Below are 25,223 nucleotides of genomic sequence, written 5' to 3'. Positions count from 1 at the left end.
TAACTTGCATGTTTTATAATTATATTATATGCATGACGTGCATATTATGTATATTTTATTCTGTATTAATCACAAGGGTTTACCGTATTTAATTGTTAATTGTACTAAGCAAAATGTAAAAAAAATATTTTAAAAGTCCACCATAGAAATGTTTTATAATTATAATTTCTCATCTACTGAGTGAAATAAGCACATACATTACCTATAGCAAATAAGTATTGCGCAAAGATTGTAAATCGTAATACTTCATAACATTGGCACCGAAGTTTTAAAAATATGATCGGGGAATTTCAAAACTTCGCAGACTCAATATCTTAATTATTTAATGTAGAGTTACTCTAATATACATTTATTCATATAACCATGGCTTGAATATACTCATGCTCATAATAAAGTTATGATGTAAATAAAATGGCCACCATTAGGTATGGACTTTTGAGCCACTGTTTCATAAATAGAGCCAATCAAACGAAAAATATCCGGATAACGCTCTATACTTTTGAGTTTTGACTTCCCAAAGTACCAACTAGATCTAATTTTATACCTAATTATAAACCATTATAAATGTTGAAGATTGGGGCATTTTTTCTGCTCAAAAACTCGACGATGGAAGCAATGATAATTTTTTGTTTAAAAATAAACCAATATCGTCCTAGATCCTAGTTCAGCTAAAAATCTAAAAAAAAAAAAGTAGGTTCAGAATAAATTTCCATGCATAAATTACACCCAGGTCATCGGTAAACTAAAATAATATGTAGGTATATTACCTTTGGCTTATGTACATACCTACAACCTACCTACGTGAAATTCTCACTGCGTCATCATGTTTAATGCAATACTAAGTACCTATAATACTAAGTGAAAATTCGCATTTGCTTTTAACCTATCGGAGATAGAAATAATTTTATTATTGCAATAAAATGTAGATAAATGTACATAACTTATAAGTCAATTTTAAATTGATATTAAAATACTGCATTAAACTCTGTACATAACCGTTGCAAAACGTAATATTCGTACTGGGTTTATAAATGATTTTTGTAAAATAAATAACAATACAATTGTAGTATCACTACTATATTATATTTTTCACAACATATTTTTCTAAATAATCAATTTTTTTGTTCTGTTCAAAATTCTAAATGTTACGACTTATGTTTTTCGAAATGTACCGATCTAAATCTGTGTGACGCATTTTAAACAATACTTACTAAATACTTAATTCTTCAACTATAAAAAGTTATAAAAATGTTGTGTAAATTGTATTTAATGGATCAAAAGCTAAATAATTATTTCTGAATAATAAGTCACCAATGTTATTTTTCTGTAGAATTCCATTATTATTTATTTATGTATATTTAATTCCAAACATAGGTTTTATATGTTTGAAGCTAAACACAAAGGATTTGCACATTAAATTTAAAAAAAAAATTAATTGTTTTTTTTTCTATGCGCTTTCAAGTGTTCGACAATAGAACATGACCGACTACAAATGTATGAGTGGAAAAAAAACATTAATTATGACATTAAGCTTAAATACAATAGTCTGAAGGAAAAGTACTATGCTCGAATTTTATGTTGCCTTTAATTCTTATTATGTTTTTTTCTTTTATCCTCGGCGACGCCTTTTAACCCACTGCTAATTTATTTTCTCAGACACGTTTATTAATCAAACGAAAAGTATAAGAACAAAAAAAAAAAAGAAAGAGAGAAATGTTCTGTCTCTACCATAGTCAAGCAACGTACACAGAAGTTGTGTGCCTCAGAAATACTCTTCTTCCATTAGCCATTAAAAAATTATTCAAACTTATTCAAATAAAAATAAGTTACATAGTAGAGAAAAAAACTTCCCAGATGATTCAAAAGTTGTCTTATAATAATATAATATTAGGTACAGATTTTTTTCTTTAATTATTATATAACATTAAAGGCGATCTATATATACCTACCAGTATAATAAATATGGCTGTGGACAAATTAAACCATTCTCTTGACCGTAATTTCGAGCATTTTAAAACACTATTTACCTACATTTATTTGGTTTAGGTTGATCTGAATCTTAATAACGTTGTGTAAAACATTGAAATTCATTTTATTTTTCGTTTTAGAGTGTAAAGTTTTTACATATTATTATTTCCACAACGAATCGATAAATTTTGAATTTGAATTATTGATATTCCAGAAATAACTCAGATTTCGTTATTCCATTTGCAGCCGTAGAATGACTTCACGAATACATCGTTGTTACGACGAGTTAATCCATTTTACATTTATCGTTTTTGTTGTTGTTCGCGATTTTGGTGACAATAGTAAGAAATACATCGTCAACCCCTCAAATAAAATGATTATAAATTATACAGACGTTTCAAAGGACCATTGCATTATTCATGGTTGTGCCGTAAATTTAAAAATCAATATGTCCTTTGATGTCACACAGCCGTGCATTTCAATTGTCTCGACACCATAATATATTTAGTTTTCGCAATATTTATTTTTTTTTATCGTGTAAAAAAAACATTCAATAGTTTGCTGTACAGGTCCGTCATTGCATTGTGATTTTATTAATAATAGATAATAGATATTCATAAGACGCGTATGTTAGATAATTATTGGAAAAATATAATATATAATATATACACTCGTTTTATCAAAAAGTAATAATGTTTTTATTTAAATAATTTTTCTTTATAGTTTAAAGTCATTACAAAATAACATAAGACTTTTACTATTTTTATCGTTCTAGTTATTATTTTTTCACTTTTTTGAACAACAAAAACATACTTACATTTTTAATTCATATTCAGAAGCAGAATAATTTTCTGAGCATTTCAATATAACAATATAATATAAAAATACATAATTGTAAGACCAATAGGTGTATACACCTATTCATTGCTCCGATCAGAATCTTAAATCGAATTTCGAATGAGTAGTTAAAGTAGTTTATTTATTGGTAGTTGTAACCTATAAGTATTTACATTGTATACGAGCGGAATGGAGTGACACTATGGTGCTTCACAAAATGGCAATTCATTACTCCGCTCATCGTTGATCATCGAGTGTTATTATATATTTTAAAAGAATCACCTTGTATAATTATATGATATAATGGGAGCTGAAGTTGATTGAAAAATGCATGTCATCCGTCAACAGCACGCGTGCGACGTTCTGAATGCACACGTTTAACACAACAATTTCGCATTGAACGATACATCTATTAGTAAATAATATTACTTTAAGTACAATACACTTGAAACTCGTATACAAATATGTACAATGTGTTGCCATGTGCGCATTATTGTTGCACAGCCACTGTATCAAGGTATACCACAGAACCGTAAATATTAGCTTTACGACTTATTAGTCACCTCATAAATAGGTCAATCGAGTAAAATGTATTTATGCCAATTTGGAAACTATTCTGAATAATTTTCCATACCGACGTGCGCTTTGCATCGCGAAATTACGACGTTAGTGGCAATACATAATATTATGCGGACGGGGGGCATTACCATAAGGTTTTTCGAATATAAATTAAACGATTTCGAATAATCGGCATTAAACAATTACCAGTTGGTAGAGACAAGCGGACTAAAAAATATTCGCTTGGCGAACCTTAAATATTGTAATACAATAATAATTATACCGCACATTACGTCATAATATATCCGTTCGATTGCCCACAATTTTCTTCGTATACGCAAGCCAACAAATTGGTTTCGCCATAGATAAAATACAAAACGTAACTCGTAATCATGAATATTATATATACGCATGAAATCGGATTGCGGCCTCGTCCTACGCGCTGCACCCAACATGCCCGCGCCTTTCGAAATTCAATAGTCGGCCATTTCAACGTCGACAATGGCTTATATAAGACGGCAGACAGAACAAAAGTACCACTTACGAGGGAGAACGTCTAGGGTATTTTGGACGTCACTAAATTTTATTAAACTGATTTAGCGATTGCGGGCCATTGTCGGTTGTCGTGGATAAGGGGATTGTAATGTTTTAACTCTATATTTCGTTGATATCGTCGTTATCGGTTCGGCACGACGTGTTAGCTGCCCGAGCGAGTATTATACGCGTGTTAATACGAAATCGTCACGACAACGGTTATGGTGATGATGATGACGATGACGATGACGGTGACGGTGATGATGATGATAACAATAATAAACTAAACAGGGATGAGAAATAATTTTACGTTTTATCTTTATTATGTGCGCCTTTTGATCGTCAATGGACTGTAATACATATATAATACATATATACAATATATTATATACATGCGGGTACGTGTATAAGAAGGAATATCTTTTAAAATGATAAATTACACGCTGCACACAAAATCGATAACTAATGACGAAACGGTTTTGACTTTTGACCGTTACAAAGTGGTATGTAAAAATGTACGGTCATATAATATATAATGTATACCACCTACCTATCTACCTATGTTTTTTTTTTTCTCTTTTCCGCGTACTACCTTTTCCGGTCAGTTTCCTCGGTGTTCCATTAACGTGCTCCGTGTACACGGTTTCCATTTTAATGACCTGGGGGAAATGGACACGGCACTGGTAATGTTCACGAGGAATGCTCATGCTGTACAAGAAATACCTACAAATGGGTCTAGCTGTTATTACGTGTACTCGGGCGTCGCAATGAGTTTGAGAAAATGTATTATCACAATATTTAGTCACAGCTTAAATCGTTCTAGCTATAATATATTTTATCCGTCGGTACAATACGTTTCGATTAGTAGTAGACGGTAGTACTTGTTTGTTTCAAGTTATTAGGTAGGTATTTAAATTAGAGCTCCGGACGAAATACAATAATAGGAATCTTAAGTAAGGTATTAATATAATATTATAAAAGTCAAATTAATATTACTTCACCGATGTCAATAATAAGAATAATCTGCTGAAATAGGTACGGATATTAACATAAAAAAATAATAAAATGGAATTTAAGTGATGTGACTGTATAATAATGTGATTTTATTATTTGATAGTTTAAAGATAAATTCGAAAATAACAATAAAATTGCGTTTTTATTAATAAAAGAGATTCAAATTTTTTTCACATTTCATTTCGAGCAGTGTGCACGTGGTTGGCTAAATAATATATGCAGTTTTATAGAGTACACAACTAAAGACGGTACAATGGTGGACATTTTAATAGGGTGGTAAAGCTTATCTTTTTACTAAGAAAAGTAAAAATACTATTAATTTATTTTAACCAAGTTTTCATTTTTAATTGCAACGAATGCCATATGAAGTCTGTAGCAAATATTGTTGCTAAAGAATCTTCTAGACAGATTACTATAGTTGTTCACTATAGTTTTATGGAATCATATTTACATAGAAATAGTATAGTATAGTTCGGTTTTTGTATACGCATATTAGGTACACATCGTTTAAGACGACGGTATGCAGCATTTTTTGATCCACAAGACACCAAAGTATATTTATTTTGATGAGGTGACCTCTAAGAAAATTGTATACGAGTATATCTATAATAATATAAGATACATAAATATTATACATATAAGTATATTATATGGAATAGTTAATTTTATGAAATTAAAAAAAAATGATTCAATAGAAAATGCAATTGCAAACATTATTCATAGTACGTTATTATTATAATATAAAAACAATTAAAAAAAAAAAACATAATCAACAAATTAAGTATAAGTTAACTATACAAATATTTTATTTATATATATAACTAGTAAGTTACAATGGTCTTTGTTTCATGTAAACGTTTTGATACATGTTTAAATTACCGCAACATGATACAATATATTTTATATTAATATATTTATTCAAAATATTTTGTATCGGTTTAGTCATATAATAATATATTATATTATGAATTACTAATATTTTAAAAATGTATTTAATCTTTCGACGAATTAATACTCATAAGATAAATGATTGCATTCCATCCAATAAAATATTTCATGGTGACAATTAAAAAGTTTGCACTCAAAACAATATTATTTCCCCATGACCGTAGGACTAGTACAAACTTTACGTGCTCAGTGTATCATTACAAGACTTTTTAAGTACCTCATATACTCAGAAGATCTTGACAGAATATTGCCAAGACAGGAAAGTTTTTATACGCTATTTTATTAATACAACTTTAACCATAAAGAACGACTCTTAAACCCGAAACAATTTATGGCAAGAAAACATATCGTAATCGTTGTTTTTTCCTGGGTTATGGTTTTGGTTATGTGGCTTTTACCGGTGAACGATTATAATATTTATATACAATTGACTGCACTGCAAAATATATACCATGTTAATTGTTATAGCTAATCTGCAGTTGTCAATTTATCGTATGATCCGTCACGGTCGCATTTAAATTGTTCGCCAATTTTCCGATGTAAGACAAACTATGAAATATGGAATGCTCGTAATATTATAGTAATATAATAACACACGGATATTCTGGACGCTTGCGAATGAAAGTTGTTTACCCTTTTTGGGGCGATTCAAATATCCAATAGACACTACTAGAGAAATCGACAACAGCTAAAACTTGTATAGGTATACGTAAACAATACGTGTTGTAATATCGTCTATATAACGATTGCTACTGGACTAATCACCGTGTGTCCAATAAGGTCCCGCATGGCCGTACAATATTATTATATAAACACCAGCCGAAATTAAAAAACTTCAAATTTATCAGTATCTTTCTGATATGAACCCCTTGGCGCTCGTGAGAAATAATTAGGTTCACAACAATGCCGGCTCTTTTTCCATCCGACTGGTTTAAAACACAATTTAAAAACTTTCAGTCGGAATTACATATCTGCGAAAAAGACATAATACTATAGCAACCATACATCAAAATCAAAAATATGTAACTTTTTCAAGTCATTCGTCTTTACTTCAAACTCCTAATTAGACTAATGATCCTAATGACTAGGTACTAATAATTGTTTACAGTACAATTATTTAACTTAAATTATAACTATAAAATATAATTTTCAACGTGATTATTTGTTATAAGTTTTTTTTTTTTTATAAACAGTAAGACAAGTGCCTATATTATGATTAATATATTCCTATACATACATGGTAATATGGTACATAGCCATATCGGTAGTTTTAAAAATGCAAAATTTAGGTTGTCATACAACTAGCACAAAATATAATGTACACTGTACGTCGTATTTTAAGCCAATTTATCAAAACAAACATGAATGAAACGTAGAGTTTATTGTTTTGAGAACATTTATTATGCCAGTGCGATTGAGTTGAATGTATACAAATACGAAACAATCCATTCAAAAATCATCCGAATAACATACATTAATTTTCATAAAATATTATTTTAAATTATAGTGCATCCTTATAAATTGAAATAATATTGTCTTTTCTAACGTTTGGACTTGGAATGAAACCTCGTCAAACAATCTCTAAATAAGAATCGATAAGATTATGATAGGTAGATGATTATCGTTTTGAAAACTTGTGCACAATAATGAGAAATCTATAGTTAACGATTATATATTTTAAAACTGATAAATTGTTATAATATTATAGTATACCAATATAGTATTTACGTCAATAATTATGGTCTATTGTTTAAATATTTTTAAAATTTAAAAATTGTAACATTTTTCTATAGACCATTGATGTTGTGTTGCGGTGTTGTAAGTGTACTTTGCCCCATATGTTTTTATATTCAAAATGGTAATTCTTGTTTAAAAAAAAATAAATACGAATTCAAACTCTTCATTTCATTTTGAAGCTATATTGTCCGTTCAGATTAATAAGGCTTATTTAAAATATAAAATTAATACAATTTAATCTCTCCGTTTAATTACTATTGGGTTTTAAACCATTTATATAATAACTGCTATTATTTATAAATTTGTATCGGCGTATCGCGTATATGATTTATAAGTTATTTTATAACATTTTTTCAAGTCCTGAGATACGGTTTGGTTTTTATTATTATTTGTATTTCTATTTTTTTGTTTAATGCAAAATTGATGCAAATAAAAATGTAAGTTTTTCGTTCAGCCGAGGTTTTTTCGTATTTTCACAGTATTAATTTTAAGTTTTAACTATACCTGTTGTATATTAATATGTTTTATAATTATTATTTTTTTATATGATTTACTATACAACTATATTAAGGTACGAACCATTTGTATCGGGGTTTTTTTTTAGATTCGATTCATTATTTTAGTATTTTTTTTCCTTTCTTTCTCGAGGCGAATATAGTATATCTAAATGTTATCTTTGCAGAGCTCATCGGTCACTCGTAACCAAATCCCTCGCCGTTCGCTACGACGACTTTGTTCACTCCCACTCCAAGTTGACACTCTCTTGCTAATCGCTTAAATCCATCTATCCAACTCGTCATCAATTTATTTATATATATATATACACCCTCTTAACGTGAATACAAAGTTTCATCCGACCCATTAATTTCCTTTATCATTGCTTATATATTTTATTCTTCTATCATTGATCCACGTGAAAACTTTCAGCTTCGACACTATACATTTTGTATATATTATATACATCTTATATATATATTATGTTTTATCACAACAAACACCTCGAGCGATTGACATAAAATATACGTACCTTAAGTATACGCGACGTGTACAGTTGTGCATTTAAGATTTTTACCATTCCAACCCTCCACCAATTGATATTTTTCTTAATGTCATTTTTTTTTTTTTTTTTGTTCAGTGGGATATTTTTGAAAATTTTAAACTCATATGACAAACACACATAATATAAACAAAACATGAATATTCAATTCACTATTATTTAATAGTAATATTTTATTTAAGTTAATTTTCATGCATAATATATTATTTTATTGATATAGTTTAGTATTATTGTTAAATCCGATTTAAATTATAATATTACAATTAATTGTAATTGTAATTACTTTTGTTAACAGTAATTAATCCTCAACTATTTCTTTATCGTCAATTCAGGCCGAACTAAATTTTGTTTCTCTTGTTTCTAGACGCAAATCTATGGATATTTACTTTACGTACAAATTAATAAATGGCATTGTATCACGTTCGGATTTGTTACACTCTTTGAAATTTCTATGTTCCTCAATATAACTCGCGTTACTGTCCAACGTTTTCTATTCCATTCCACCGTACTTCTTATGGATATAATAATCCCCTGGATCGTATTGCCAGAGAATGCAATGAATTAAAAGAATACGATTTGTTTATATAAGTCTATCACACGTTAAACCAAGTATACTTTATTGTTGTTGTTGTTGGGTTTTAAGGATGTTATACATTCACTTGTTATTATTAATTAATATTATCTTGAATTAAATTTACATTATGTTTTATAGTATACTAATTTTGTATGATTTTTTTTGTAAGTTAACTTTACTGTAGGTACTTGAATCTACGGGCGTTTATAATAATAAATAAATAATATTTGACATGTCATTAAATCCAGTAATTCTTTTCCAATGTATATTATCTTATATAATTTTTAATTATTTTTAAAGTGATAAAATATTTTTCTTTAGAACAACAGCTATTGCTTGGAATGTACATAAAAATACAAAATCATTCTCAAAATTTATATTCAGATTTGAGTCCATGTAAAATTTGCCATGTAGGTTAGTTAGTACTTCCTCTAAAATCAATCTAATTACTGTTATATCAGGAGCTGAACCGTTCTCGGTAAATTAGTTACCGACCAATTTAGTATTATATATAAATAATCATATGAAATTATCAATTATTATCACATGAAAACTTATAAATTGATTCGTAACTTTCATTAATGTCACGAATGAATAATAATATCCACGGAACAAATAAAACAAGCTAGACTTGACTATTCTTACATAAAATTGTCTGAAAATTTGCTGCCTTCAAAAGGTTGCCACTAGGGAAATTTTCCCCTAATCGGTTTTCGCCCCACACTAAATGCGCCACTAGAAATATATACCTAATATCTATAATATTATGGCTATATAAAATACATTATACATATTACGTACGTTGCATTTGAATAGTGTTCTTAGACGTGTATAAGGAAGGGAGGAGATGGTTTGAATAATAATATGTGGGTGCGGGCCTTGTTGTGATTACTTGAACTTAATTATAGGGAGAGAGCGAATCTCGCTCATTCGATCATTTTTTTTTTTTCGGTGCCCGCACACATCATTGCGCATAGTATTCCGCAAGTTTTCGTTTTCATAGCATGTATATTATATGAATCAGACTGCGATAACACACTTTTGAGATTTCCTGTCGGCTGCAAGTTTCGTGTAACAATGTGTTTGTTGGTTTTGACTCATCCATATCTTTTGCCGAAAATGTTTCACAGTATTCGGAACGGAGCGCGCGGCGTTCGGGTTAAATGAAGGAGAAGCTAGAGATAAAAATTAGATAACTCAAGCCGAACGACTACGCATAATATAAAACTAGAGAACCGAAAAATGGGGAGGAGACAGAAGAATAGAAAGCGTAATAATTCAATAGGGTGTGTTGCGATGTCTGTCAGCTCGGCTTACAAAAGGTAAAACCATCATTGAAGCAAGTAAACATGACACTCGAAGTATTTTAATTATATTATGTACTTAACTGCACTTATATCGTCTCTAAACCGACAAAAAAAAAAAATCTAAAAAAGCCATATTATTGTTTAAAAAAAAAATCCAACCTTATTTTAAACACAAACTTGTCTAGTCATTTAACATTTAAATTTATAGCTGTTATGCAAAATTAAATTATATAGTTTTAAATTCTGAATGGAGCGTTGAATGTATTAATTTTACAATGATATGTGTTTTTATTATTTTTTTCATTGTACCTATAGGTTTCCCTCTTGTCGTGTAATTATTCAAAAGGAAAAAAATGTAGGTACTTAATGATCAATCTTACTTATTGTGCAATGTACAGATTGTAAATATTCTTCAAAAATAGTAATAATTTGTTAATGCTTTATATGACATATAAATAAATCAACGGTATGTATACATGTGTGTGAGGTTAATGTTTACTTGTTTTTTGTTAATACTATTGAATTAGTAAAAATATTTTTTAATTAAGATAGGTAACTTACAATACTATACCTAGATCATATTATTATGTTTATAAATGCACATAAATAAAATACATTCATATACCTATAACTAAAAATGAATGTAACTTAAAATATTAAATTTTATTCCGTTGACACTGATGGATGGTGCAGAAGACTACACGACTTTCAATTAATATTAATTATACCGAGACCTAGGTACATATACGCAACATATTAAACGAAAGATCGAGAAAGCATTATTGTTTCATACATCGGCACAGCATAAATTAATCATTGTTAACTATAGTTCACATAACTTCACCTGCTGTACAGAGATTGACGAATGGCAGATACTTGATGTTGCGTTACGACTTACGATTAGTGCTGTGTGCATTTCAAAATGAGCTTGTAGGTATGGGTGGCGAATTTATAGAGTCTAAACTAAATCTGTATACCGACGCATAGCGTATGTATTGAATACATTTCAAAATATAAATTATAAAAACTTTATAACATATATTAACCTTCTTTATATCTCAACGTACATATAGGTAATCTATAATATGCTCTTCCCGAGTATCATAATAATTTCCCTCCAACACGCCGTCCTCACCACTTACCCGTCCTCCGCTAGCATCAAATCATACTCTCAGGCATTTTCAATTTCGACCTGTCAGTGACAGTTGTCTGGGCTGGTGGTGGTAGATCCACTAGACGCATGAAGTTTTTTTTTTTTTTTGAATTATACTGATCCATTTTATAATATTTTTGCTCTCATACAGTTTTAATTCTCTCTCGATAACTCCACACGAGACACGCATATGTAACCGCCTTTGATACCAGTTTGAGTTTTCTTGTTTATTAATTACAATATATGAATAATACATAAAATAAACTCCATCAGCTGATCGGTTAGGTATACACCTCTGAGATCTGAATTCTAAACGACAATAGTCACGAAATCTGTGTCCGTTTACCAGTATGAAGTGATTAACAACATAATAGGTTGATTACCTACATCCAAAATTATGAAAACCTTAACTGTGGAAAAAGCTGGGACTACAGCTGACCCTATACAAATTGAAAGCCAAAACTATGAGTTTCACGGAAGCCGACGACTATTAAGACAACCTCTGACATCTGTCCTCTGATATTGGGCAATAATTATAATCCATATATTTGCATGTACATATTTTATGTAGCTGTTGTAAAATAAGTTTATTGGAAACATCTAAGGAATAATGTACAATATGTTATTCTCTAGATTGTTTCCAAGGCTGGATTAAATTTAATATGTACCTAGGTATCATTAATATCATATATCGCAGTATCGCACTGTGAGTACATTAGTGTAGTAACTCGAAAATTGAAGATTTTGAGTTACACATGTTTTCTTATAGAAAAAATAGCATTATTTACAATGCACTTCGGTGTATTATGCACTGAAATAAATACTTATAGTTCAGTGGTATTATGTTGTGCAGGAAAAATTAAATCCACCAAACTGTATATTATTATATTAAGTTATGAAAATTCGATTTTCTCAAAACCTTCCATTTTCAATTATATTACTATAACACTATACACTTATATATTCACAATGCGAAATGCGTACTTGACGCATTCAAAACTACGAACAATTGTTTATTTATAATATGGGACCTTAGTTTCATTTAATATTAATAATAACTATTGTAGTGTGACTTTAGAGAAAACATAAATAGTGACTCATAATGAAGTTGAGTCATGGTGCCATAGTGGTACAATTTACAGATATAATAATGTGGCGTAGATCAATATTATACTTTTTACTGGAACTGCACACGCAATGCCGTTTATACTCGTAAATATTGTCCTTAATTTGGTGATTATCACTATTCATTAAGACCTTGAAAGTAATTATAATTTAAACAAAAAACCTTTTGCTCTTTGGAGTTTGGAGTGTTCGGACATCAGACAAAATAATATCTAGAGGCATTGGCGGAAATCGGTGGGGGCTTAAGGTGGCTTAGCCACATCAAAAGTCCGTCAAGCCCCCTACTTTTTTAGTTTTGTAGGATCAAAGCCCCTCCCCCCACTCACATTGATGTTAATGATGTTACCCCCGCCCCCTGCAATTTTAATGGATTCTAGATGGCTAGAGGATTGATTTCAAAGTTGAACATGTAACGCCGAAGTATTACAAACATACAAACACTGACTTTAAATTCAACCAATGCTAAAATAACTGTAATTGATTTAAATTATTGATCAATAGCATGTATAAATTATTATGAATGTTCAGATCGAAGTGTGTTAAGAATAAATTGGTTTTACTGAAAATATACACAACAAAGTAACGAAGCCAAATAAAATAAAATAATAATAATAATAGTAACAAATAAGCATTGCATGCGGATAAACGACAAATCCATTGTATTTTGAATTGTGTTGGTAACAAATTACTTACTATTTGTCACAAAAGTTTATCGTGTTTTATTGTCTCACCGCAAAACTTATTTTATAATATAGACACCCAAAGTTTCTGAAGAGGAAATGTTTGAACGAACAAGCATTACGACCAAAACGAATGTGTCGATTCGTCGCGGGTAACTCCCTGAAAACCCGTTCGTGAGAAACGCGTTCGTGTTCAAAAATATAATAAATATGAGTCTCCGCTGATGATGACCACCACGTGGACCACGACGTCACCGTGTCTTGTCGCAATGTCGTCAACGACAATATATGCGATACGGTTGAGACGACGAAATCGCCTCGAATGTTTCCAATAATAATTTATCGTCGCCGGAATGTTCGCGAATCCGTAATAAAAAAAAAACATAATAATATTACCTACATCAGCATTTGGCAAACACCCATCATGGATTCGATAATATAATACAGTTGTGTCAGACTGTCGGGCGTACCACATGCACTGTGCAGTAGTTACGTTAAAATATTGCGAATATTCATCTCTCGACTGATGTCACACAGTACCTACTGGCGTATAATACTATACAATATATATATTGTGAGGGCGTCACTTGACTGTAGACTTTAGAGGCTAAAACGTTTTGTTTATTTTCTATTACCTTACCTACATCATAATATTGGTTCGTATTATGTCAAAACGTATTAGATAAACCGTCAGATTATCACATATTTCGAGGTCGCTCAAGTGTATCGAAATTGTATACATTTACACATCGCGGTAAAACTGTATTTTCATTTTTAAATGTTCATATTATTTCCCACGCATTTCATATAACCTGATACCTCCTTAATTCCGCGTCACTGATCAGTCTAAAATATTCATATGCCGGACACCTATGTTTTATTGCATTGTTATTACTTCGGTGGAGTAAGAATTATATGCATGTACAGGTATATATATCATATAAGTGGGTGCATTTATGTTCTTTGTTATATTTTTTTTAAGTTTATTAGAAATTGATACTTCTTCGCGTTGCAAAAACTTCACAGAACATATTTTATACTTTTTTTAAAATAGGTAATTTCTTAATAAAATAATATGCATATGATTATAGATGTAAGTGATTTTGTATTTCTTTGTAACCTGATTAACCTTCATTCGTGGGCTAAGGACCAAAAAGTTCCAAATAGATTTTTTAAAATACAATTTTTATACAGTTGTGTTTAGTTATTAATGCTCAATAATTCAAGATCACAAACAACCATTTAGGTGCAATATTTAAAGAGTGTTATAGATTACTAAAAGGTTCTAAACTGAAATTGTTTACATTATCGTATTGTTTTACGTTAAGTTTGGCTTACAAAACACACATTTTAAGACTGAACAAGACGAACAACTTTGTTAATTTTTAGATTTGTCAATCATTAAAAATCATTCATCACAAAAGAAGATGATATCATATAGTTTGAAGTTTAAAATAGCTCGGTTCTGAGCCTGTATGAGATACCTATAATCTATAATATATGTACATGCATGTATTCGACCAGTAATAGTTAGTAAGTTATAAATGTCAAAGTAATAATGTTGTGCATTTTCTGAACCGTTTTATTAGAAGGATTGAGTAATTCCAGAGCTGTAAAAGGGCACTCAGAAAATCACAGATAATAATAATATTTCTGTCCGTCAGTAAATTATAATAATCATCATAGTGTATAATATACAATGTGTAATGGAAAGAACAAATAAAACAATATGTAATTATGATAGCTATAGGTATGTAATGGATTTCACCAGGGCTTGCATTTGAAAAAATTCTATCTTATGTTATTTACAATTAAAACGTTACGCAATTTTTGCGTTTATCGTTATTTAGAACTAAAACGTTATACAAGTTTTGCGTTTATCGTTATTTAAAATATAATACCTATAAAATTAAAAAATAATAACTAATTCGGGTAGGTAATGGATTATAATATAATCAATTCTTAGATTGTCGCATGAAATAAATGTTTCTACAAAACCAATAGACCTTTTAAATAAATAGATTTTAAAATATTTCGTTTTGCGTTATTTTTGGTCAATGATGTTCTATAAATTACGTTTTGCGTTATGTTAAGCCCTGGATTTTATTCTAACAATCTTTGATTGAATGAATTTTTTTTTTAAATATAATATCATAATATTACGCTTATTAGTAATTATATTAAAAATTACAAATATTGATTAGAACTAAAGTTTTTATAGATAATATACTAATTATAATTACATTTGTCAAATCTTTGTATTACATCGTGTATACATATAATATACATCAATAGACTGTATATATAACTGATAATACATATAATATAAGATCTTGAACCAGTCAGTTAAACCTTTCGATGGAGTTTGTCATCTGGATTTAATATGTATCTTACAAGATACTAAAATATATGTACACCGAGCAATATTAATACCGTACACTCGGTGTGCACCGTGCGTGTAGTTTTATACTTTTATAACATAATATATAATATTTTCTTTTATAATATTATTATAATATTTTAATATCAAATGGAAACTACGCGCGTCGTCACACACAGCCGAACCAAACGGGTTAAAAAAATATATTTTTCTCATATGCTTCTCTCATTCAAATATTCAATCATATTTTATTTACAAATGATTAATTTATTGATTTTATAAATTGGATATAAAGTTAGGAAATCGTCCGTATAATAACATTTAAACGTCACTTCACGGTTTCTTGCAATAGCAATTTGATCAAGTTTGTATATGACATATATTATATTATATAAAATATTAATGTGTGTCATATGAAACGTGATTTGAGAAGCCGCTATATTATAATAATAATTATAACAACACGTGACGTATATTGCGTAATAGGTAAGGAACTTAATAATAATATAATATATTATGCTACAGACGGCGAACACATTTCGTTTTTCGTCAACAATTATTTACTGTGCAACGTCGTTTTTATTTTTTCGATATCAGAAATTCAGAACTAAAAAAAACAAAGTTGCACACAAAATTTCTATGTGTTACTTCCCAATTAACATATTATATACATTATACTTAAGGCAGTCAATAAGTGTAGTTAAAAATGTATGTACGTATTGCTTGTATCGTACTTGTTTCAATACTTATTATTTGTCTTATATATATTATATATTATTTAATATCTTATTATTTTCAATAAAAACAATTGGACCATTCATTTGTAAGTAGTCAGTATATTTCCCCATATTATGTATATTTTGTCCATAAATGTATAGATACGGTGTTTAACTGATTCCATGGACTCTTCACGGCGGTATTGTGTTGTTTTTAATTTAGTTTCAGCTTGTATACTATAAGAATTACTTTTATTGTCTGATGTGTCACGTATGTGGCCGCAGTGGCGCCGAACCCTATATTCAGGTAGGGCATCTGCCCTACCTCATACTATTTTGGTGGTGGGTGGGTGGTGCAGTGGTTGGGTCAGCGAGTTTATTATAAGTTATAGTAAATTATAAATAAAAATAGTTTCTAATTAATTCTTTAGTATTTAGGTAGACTTATTTATGTAGCCTAAAGCCTAAAACCACAATAATATTATAGTTAATAGATATATACATAGGTATACGATGATAATATTATTATATCATTAATTTTGTTGTCAATGTTTGGTATATAATATACTTATCTATGGTTTGGTTATTATGATCCATGTGTTTAAGTGGCTTAGCCAGTGTACACAATCATTGACAGAGATATTTTAATTATAGAATATAAACAATTTTGTAATAACTTCACAGAAATTGAAAGTTCTGTGCTACTTCCTAGGGCGCTTCATGGTTCATTCATTAGTTGTGAAGATCAAAATGATGAAGAATATGATATTAATGTTGACCCTAATATTGATATGGATGATGATAATTATAACGATAGAGACAGAACCGAACAAATCAAAACAAATATGGCCAGCACGCTACAAATTTTTTAAATTTTCTGTACAGCTAATTTAGCTACTGTCTTCCCAAATCTGTTTTATGTTCTAAAATTAAGTGTAACTCTACCAGTTACTAGTTGTAGTGTAGAAAGAAGCTTTTCAAAACTGAAGCTTATTAAAACTAAATTAAGAACATCTATGATACAAGATCGACTTGAACATTTAATTAAAATCAGCTGTGAGAGAGATATTCAACCAAACAACGAAAATATAATTATTTCTATGGCAGGCAAAAGCTCTGTGCTAAATAAATGTTTAATGTACTAAAAAATTTAAGTTTCTTGTGCCTACTATTATTCTATCATGTTATTATAATTTTAATTTAAAATAATAAATTTTATCAAAGTTTGTATGATTACTACTGATATGGTTTAATAAAATAATGTGCTGTATAGGGATATTATACCTTTGTAATATCAAATATTATTGATCATGGGATGGGGTGGTGGTGTTTCATAGTTTTAAAAGTTTGCCCTACATGATTTTTTTGGTTTCGGCGCCACATAATGTGGGTATGTGGATTGTAAAATTGCTCATTAAGATGCCTATGAAATGCTTCACAGAGCGAACATTGGGGAAACTGATATCAATAATTGTGTTTGTGCACAAAACATTTAAAGCCAATAATTACCAATATTGGAATTTTTACTATTGTACTCAAGTTATAATTATTTATTGGCTTGAATGTCCCAAAACCAACTTTGGGCCGTATGAAAAGTACAAGTCACTGTAGTTTTACAATTGGAATGAAGATTTACTATAGGTACCTATCATTCGTATTATGTCATGATTTAATTGAAGCACTTGTCTTATAATATTCATACAATTATCATGGTGCACGCAACCCTGCTGCAGCAATAAATAGGTAGGTATTAACGAGCATACAGAGCAGCCACGGTTGTAGTTTAACGTTTTTCTGTGTTGATAGTAGGGTAAAACACGCGGCGATGGGTCACCGCGTCATGTAAATAAAGAGGCATGTGCACGTGGCGTGTACAATAATATGTAGGTACACTCGCCTATTATTTTATTTTTCATTATTTTTTATTCTTTATCGAAACGTTTTATTAGTTTCCATCCTTCCCATGGGATGATAACATGTTATACCTACATGCCGCTGGCACTCGTTTACGGTCTCACGTGTGCATTTTTTATCATGCAAAAGGGTAACGCCGGCCGAATTCCGGACGACCAGAACGTTTCCGTCATATTCTAAAATACCCGCAAAGTATTCGGATACACATATTATGCATGTCGACGTTGCGAGTAGGTATAGGCACACGATGTAAAATCTGAACTCGTCCTCGGGCACTGTTACAGGCGTAATCGCCCTTAGGGGAGCCAGCCATGGTATGGTGTGCAAGCAGGGCTTTGACCAGGAAGGGGGTATCCGACTTTCGGCGGAAATGATAATAACAGCTCCGAAACGTAGTAGGCATACAGTCGTGTCGAAAGAAAAGTATACGTGGACCGTTAATCCAGTGATGTATAGTCCGACCGTTGTTTAGGACCTTTAGAATCCACGAAATTCTAAAACGAACCTAATATCGCAGAAATATCTATCAAAGTGCGCGTGAAAAATATTCTTCACGACTCACACTCACGGTCTCGAAACACATTGATTTAAAAGATCATCTGTACAAAAAAAAAATGTTTAAAAGCATACATTTAAAAGAAATTTCAAAAAATAAAATAATAATTTTCAAATCATTATTTCCGTAGAAAGGTTAACACTAAATGGTAAATGCATGATGAATTCATAATGAATTATATCTATATTTATATAATAATATATAGTATAGTTATAAAAAAATAAAATACATTAGTTTTAATAATAAAGTTATTGAAATAATTGGAAATAAGAAGGGTTGAAGTTTGGGAGTTGAAAGGGTCTAATGGATCTTTTTTCTGGGCTTTATAATATATGAACAAATGCCTGTCCTCAGGTGGCGGCTGAGCGCATTCCTCGGATAACGTTCATGTTATGTTTTATGTATGGGTTGTTATATACAAATATAGGGAGGTATATATGGGGTATATAATAATATAACATTTCATAATGGCCATGTGTAACCCCGTCGCGTGTACATTGTCTATATTATACGTCATTATAATATTATTGTTCGTTTTTTATTCTCTATCGCACCGGTCGTTGTTGCATTATTGTTATTATATTATACATTTTTCATTACTATTGTTACTATAATACCTAGTCTGTTGTCGTTGGTGTCGTTGTTGTCGTATCGCATACACCGTCTTACTTTGCTTTTTTTTATCGAATCCAATAACCAGAGTTTGATTGTATGCGCACAAGACTATGTATTATTGATTTATATCTATGTACTATGTATAATATATTGTGTAATTGTGTATAATATGTATCTGCGCTTTCGTATCGTGTACAACACAAAATACATATATGAGGAATCTGCATTAGTGGCTACTGAAGACGGGAAACGTGTATGTCGGTAGATATGACAAATAATATGATTTTATTAAGTCATCGTGAGATTTTTACCCATTAGTCATGTTATCATCGCTGATATCGGAAAGCTATAATATAGGTACCTAACTATATTTATTTATATACACTATCATTATATCTTCAACTAACATAATATTATGGACTATGGTTAGGTTCATCAGAGTTAGCAAATTAAGTCTCATTAAACTTTTTAGGGATTAACTAAATTCCCAGGTTTAAACAAATTTAAGATTAACTGAGACCCCCGACCAATACAAAATTAGGATCATGATGTGTGCCCAATATATCATAATTTATGTCCATCTTCTATAAAAATTGTTTGGTTTCGTTGCGAAATCACATCCATTATGTGACTACAATACTTTATTATTATTATTACAACAAATGATTTTAAATTGGAACACTTGAACAGTGAACACCCAACTGGTCACTGTAGTGATACCTACATGGTTATCAGTCTTACGTATTTGAGGATAAGTTTTTTTTACAATCGATATGGGAATTATTCAATTATTATATTGAGACCATTTAAGTGGTCATTGAAACATACAAAAAGCCCTTCCAAATAGGTATTATGAGTAAATCGGATAATCGTTAGATTTATTTAGAATAAATAGAGACATTTCCTTTTTATGTATATCTTCGATATTTATAAATTAAGCTACATTTATCATTACTTGGATTCTCTTTACATAGCACGTTAGTTTTCCGGACTCAGTTTACCGGTAGATATTATACACACCTAGTTATTTCTCAGGTTACCTGGCCCCTTATACGTGTATATACAGTTTGACTCTGCATATTACTAGTAATGTTATTCGTGAAATCGTAATAAAATCTTTAGTACTTTGTACCTACGTGTGTTTATTATAAAACTAATTAATAGTAATATATTTACAGCTGAGTATAATTAGCACAGAAATGTCCAATATTTTATGGTAAGTAGTATACCTACTTAGATTATTTTAATTAAAACAAATTGTTTTGTCGACATCCAGCTCTTTTGAGAGATTCTGTAATTAGAATAAGTATTAAAATAATAATTAAATTTAATATCATCTGATATTATTATTTTTCTAATTAAATATTATTACCGTTATATTTAATATAAAGACTTTCCAGTTTTCTAAGCTTGGTTTAAGATGATAACATTATACCATAAACACAGGCTAATGGCCTAGCTGTTGAAACCTTTATTCTCAATAAAAAAAAAGTGGACAAGTGGGTGTCGCTCTCCTGTACAGTAGGTCACAAGTAAAGGATAGTGTTAAATTTGAATTCAATGATATAATATTATCATTGTATAAAAAAAACGATTCTGAGCGAAAACGGTCATTCAACCTATATGATATTACTAAGTATATTTGTTTATATTATTGTGAATAAAGTAATTTATATATATTATAACCTATTTACGTGGAACCTTATTTTAATTTTTCAATCCTTAACTATAAAAGTTGAACATTTAATACATTTTTAACTAGGTATAAAATAATTATTAAATTTTAAATTTGATATATTTTGTCAAAATTCAAACTATAAATGCTTAAAAAATAAATTGTGCCTATGTATTTTTAATATTTTTAAATTGCTATTGTGACAATATATCAGGAGCCTTGCATTAAATTGTCACGCTTTTTACCCAACAAATAAAATTTTAATGATATTTATAGAAAAAAAAAACGAAAAAAATTGAAAACTGACAATGTCCGTAAACAACTCACAAAGAGTCAAAATATTTTCAAAATTGTAAAATTGTATGGTGTATATAAAATGCTAATATAAACATTCAGTGAAAATTGCATGCTCCTACAGTGGTTCGTTTTTGATTTACAATAAAATAAGAAAATCGGTACATGAGAAATCGGGAAAATATCCAATGCTGTAAAAATATGAACTTCAAACGCTCATAAAAATTTAATTTGACTTCCTTGTAGAAATTTTGTTCGTTGATAAAAATAGACAATTTTATGAGGAATATTGTATTACATTTAAAAATCTTAGATTTAATAAGAAATTTTTATAAATTTCCAACTCAAAATAATTTGCTTAATTTCGTGTTTTTTCTGTATTTTGTCAATATTTGAAGTTTAAGTTTTATTGACATTCATGGAAAAAAACCTAAAAAAGTTGGAAACTGAGTATATCCGTAAGCAGCTCAAAACTAGTCAAAATATTTTGAAATTTTTTTCTTGTATAGAAAAAGCTAATATAAAAATTCAGTGAAAATTTTATGTATTTACGATCATTTGTTAAACCAAAGCCAAAATCGATTTTGTCAAATACCGATTTTGCGTAAAAATTCCCGTTTTTCCTTAATTTTTATTTTGTTTTTCCGGGCGCTTTTGAAAACTATTGGGAATTTTGACCTCCCAAAAGTACCAACTAGATTCACTTTCCCGTCGAACAAGATACTGAAATTGAAAATCAAAAATATTTCGACTACTAATGACACAGACACAAAAATAAAAAAATCACACATCATTGTAAAATCAATACATTCATCGCTCCACTCAGAATCTAAAAAAAAAAATATATACCATCAACTACAATAATTATACTTGAAAAAAATTTTTTTTTAAATATTAAAATGATAGTTTTTACAAAAAAAAAACTAGTAGGTACTTAATGGAATTTCAATTTTTTTAAATGTCATAGTTATAATATTATACTATAGTCTTTTAGTCTTTTAAATAACAATACTTATAAATTTCATATGTGAGAAACTGTTTCATGTGTACCTAACCTAATACCTATAACCGAAATATTTCGATCGTGCAGATTAAATTGAATCATACATTTAGGAAAACTGTTTATTTTATAGTTTAAATCTAAAATAGGGTTTGTGGGTTATGTTATGTTACATTTATGTTCGTATACAATTACCATAATTTTTCTATTGATTTAACCGGGATATTATTAAAGACTACATATGTTTTTTATACTTAACTTAAAGTAATAATACTATATAATTCGCACATGACGTGCAATGATATTTTTAGAACTTCTTTTCAATTTTTTGAATACCAATAATTTTGAATGTTTCAAACTATTTAATTTTTTTTCCAAGACCTATTTTAGTAAAAATATTTTTGCTATTTTTATGGAAGTATTAAAAATGTATTTACTTGAGTTTCTAAAAAAACAAATGAGTTTTATAAACATTATTAAAACAAATTTAAAATATGAAGACTATACGGTATACTGGATACTAATATGACAATATACCATATCACAATAATACGATGGAAGAATTAAGAATACCTGCATTGATTTCTGTAGTATCTAATTGTTAGTTAATTATATTGAATTATGCATCTCTACCCGTAGATCAATTTATTTGGCACTTATATTGGGATAGTAGTTCTAAAAAATAAAACTTTTACATAATAATATGATTTTACTAAACTACTATATCATTGTATATACTTGGGTTTTTGTCAATTTTAAATTTTTAAGCGCTCGTAAGGAAATGTGTTTTTGTACTGAACGTATTCTTCTTTGCTAAATCTATTAAATAAAAACATGTTAAAAATATATAATATTTATAATATATTATTATATTATTAATAATATATATAGGTAATATTAATTATTGACTATTGTTTAATATTAAATTGAACTTTTGAAATTTTTTTAAATAAACGACTTATTTAACAACAATAATATCCATAAGAACATCCACGGATTTGCAGTTTTTAGGTTCAATTCAAGTTTCAATCGTTAGTGAAATAACTGTAATCTGTATACATACATCGAGTATTTGAATTACCTAATTGTACAGCTATAAAAAGTTAAGTTAAAATAAAATTTTAAAAAACATAATGAGAGTGTACAACCTGTAAAAACTTTCCCCCTCCTTAAATGTATAGAAAACCATTACATATTATATTGCAATATAGTAAATATGACCCGATAACTTTGTTTGAACCAAACCTATAAGAGTTTGAATAAAAATTTACAATACCCACCAAATATTATTATTGATTTATTGCAAATTCCGTTACTACCTATATTTATACATTTATATTAATATTATGATGTATGTTATAATATGTACAATATTTGTTCCAAATCACTCGAGTGGATTAGTATAAATGCGTTTTTGTTATATTTTGTATTTAAATATTAAATCCTAACAACCATCTGGTGCTTTAATTTGTAGTATTTATTCATTAATAATTGTATTTGTATTTAATATATTATACAGGATGATCAGAAACTCATGTTACAAAAGTTGTAAGTTTCATATTATACCCGATACTTATGAATTCCATTTTTGAAAAATGAAGTTCTGATCAGCCTATAATCCGTATATTGTATATATGTTTTATACATGAGTAAAAGATCAGTAGTTGCACAACTGAGGTTTTTTGACACAAGTGTCCTAGTAAAAAAAAAAAATGGTAGATGCGGGTACTGCTTTACTAGACAGTGGGCAGTTGTCAACTGGTATCACCGAATGACTTTAGTGTATAACTAAATTCTAGTGTCAGTATTTCAGGGGTATACCGGGTTGAAAAATTTTTTTCTGTCACGTGAATAAAAATTATTTGTGCCCTGCAGGTACTTTGGCCTACCAACGCTGCAGCACATAGAAACTTTTTTCTATCTTTTCAAATATTTATGGAGAAAAGAATATATATGTCTAGTACATCCAGATAGATATCCGTTAGGAATAATACGATTATGATTACGAAATATGATTATTATTATTATTATTATTATTATTATTATTATTTATTATTTATTTATTACGAGCAGTGAGCCCAATACATAATAGTAACAATACAATTTTTTTTTTTAATATCTAATAAACAAGTGAGAGTGCTCATTGCCAAGGCGCATCATCCTATCAATTGGTTGGTTTCTGCCGTAATTAGTATTGTGTGGAATAATAGCGAAGGGAGCTGATGACCTAGTTTGACGGGAAGGAACTTTAAAACCAACTTGTGCGAGTAGGGAAGGAGCATCAATATATCCATCAATTAATTTGTGTAAAAAGAGTAAGTTAGTCTCAACTCTTCTATCAGCTAAAGAGACAAGACCGAATTTGTGCATAACTGGTTGGTAGTCGTGAGGGAGGGGGATGATTAATTTTCAGAATAAACGCTGATGAGCTTAAAAATCTTCACTGGACACGTTCTATAAGAGAAGAATCCACTGCCCGTACAGGGGTCCCATAGTACTGAGGCATACTCAAGAAGGGATATTATGTATGGAGATATTTGTGTATTTTAATAATATATCGTTACACATTAGTAATATATAA

General features: G+C 29.4%; 1 protein-coding gene and 1 pseudogene across 2 annotated transcripts in view; one reads left to right on the top strand and one right to left on the bottom strand.

Annotated features, from left to right (window-relative positions):
* LOC132937943 (uncharacterized) overlaps positions 1-17,733 on the top strand; it is a 40,825-nt pseudogene extending 23,092 nt beyond the window's left edge.
* Positions 1-25,223, bottom strand: part of LOC132939950 (uncharacterized) — a 201,426-nt gene that overhangs the window by 84,023 nt on the left and 92,180 nt on the right. The window lies entirely within an intron of this gene.

This window comes from Metopolophium dirhodum, chromosome 2, assembly GCF_019925205.1.
Source record: "Metopolophium dirhodum isolate CAU chromosome 2, ASM1992520v1, whole genome shotgun sequence".
In the NCBI taxonomy this organism is placed as follows: domain Eukaryota; kingdom Metazoa; phylum Arthropoda; class Insecta; order Hemiptera; family Aphididae; genus Metopolophium; species Metopolophium dirhodum.
This window is presented reverse-complemented; position numbering and strand designations above follow the sequence as displayed.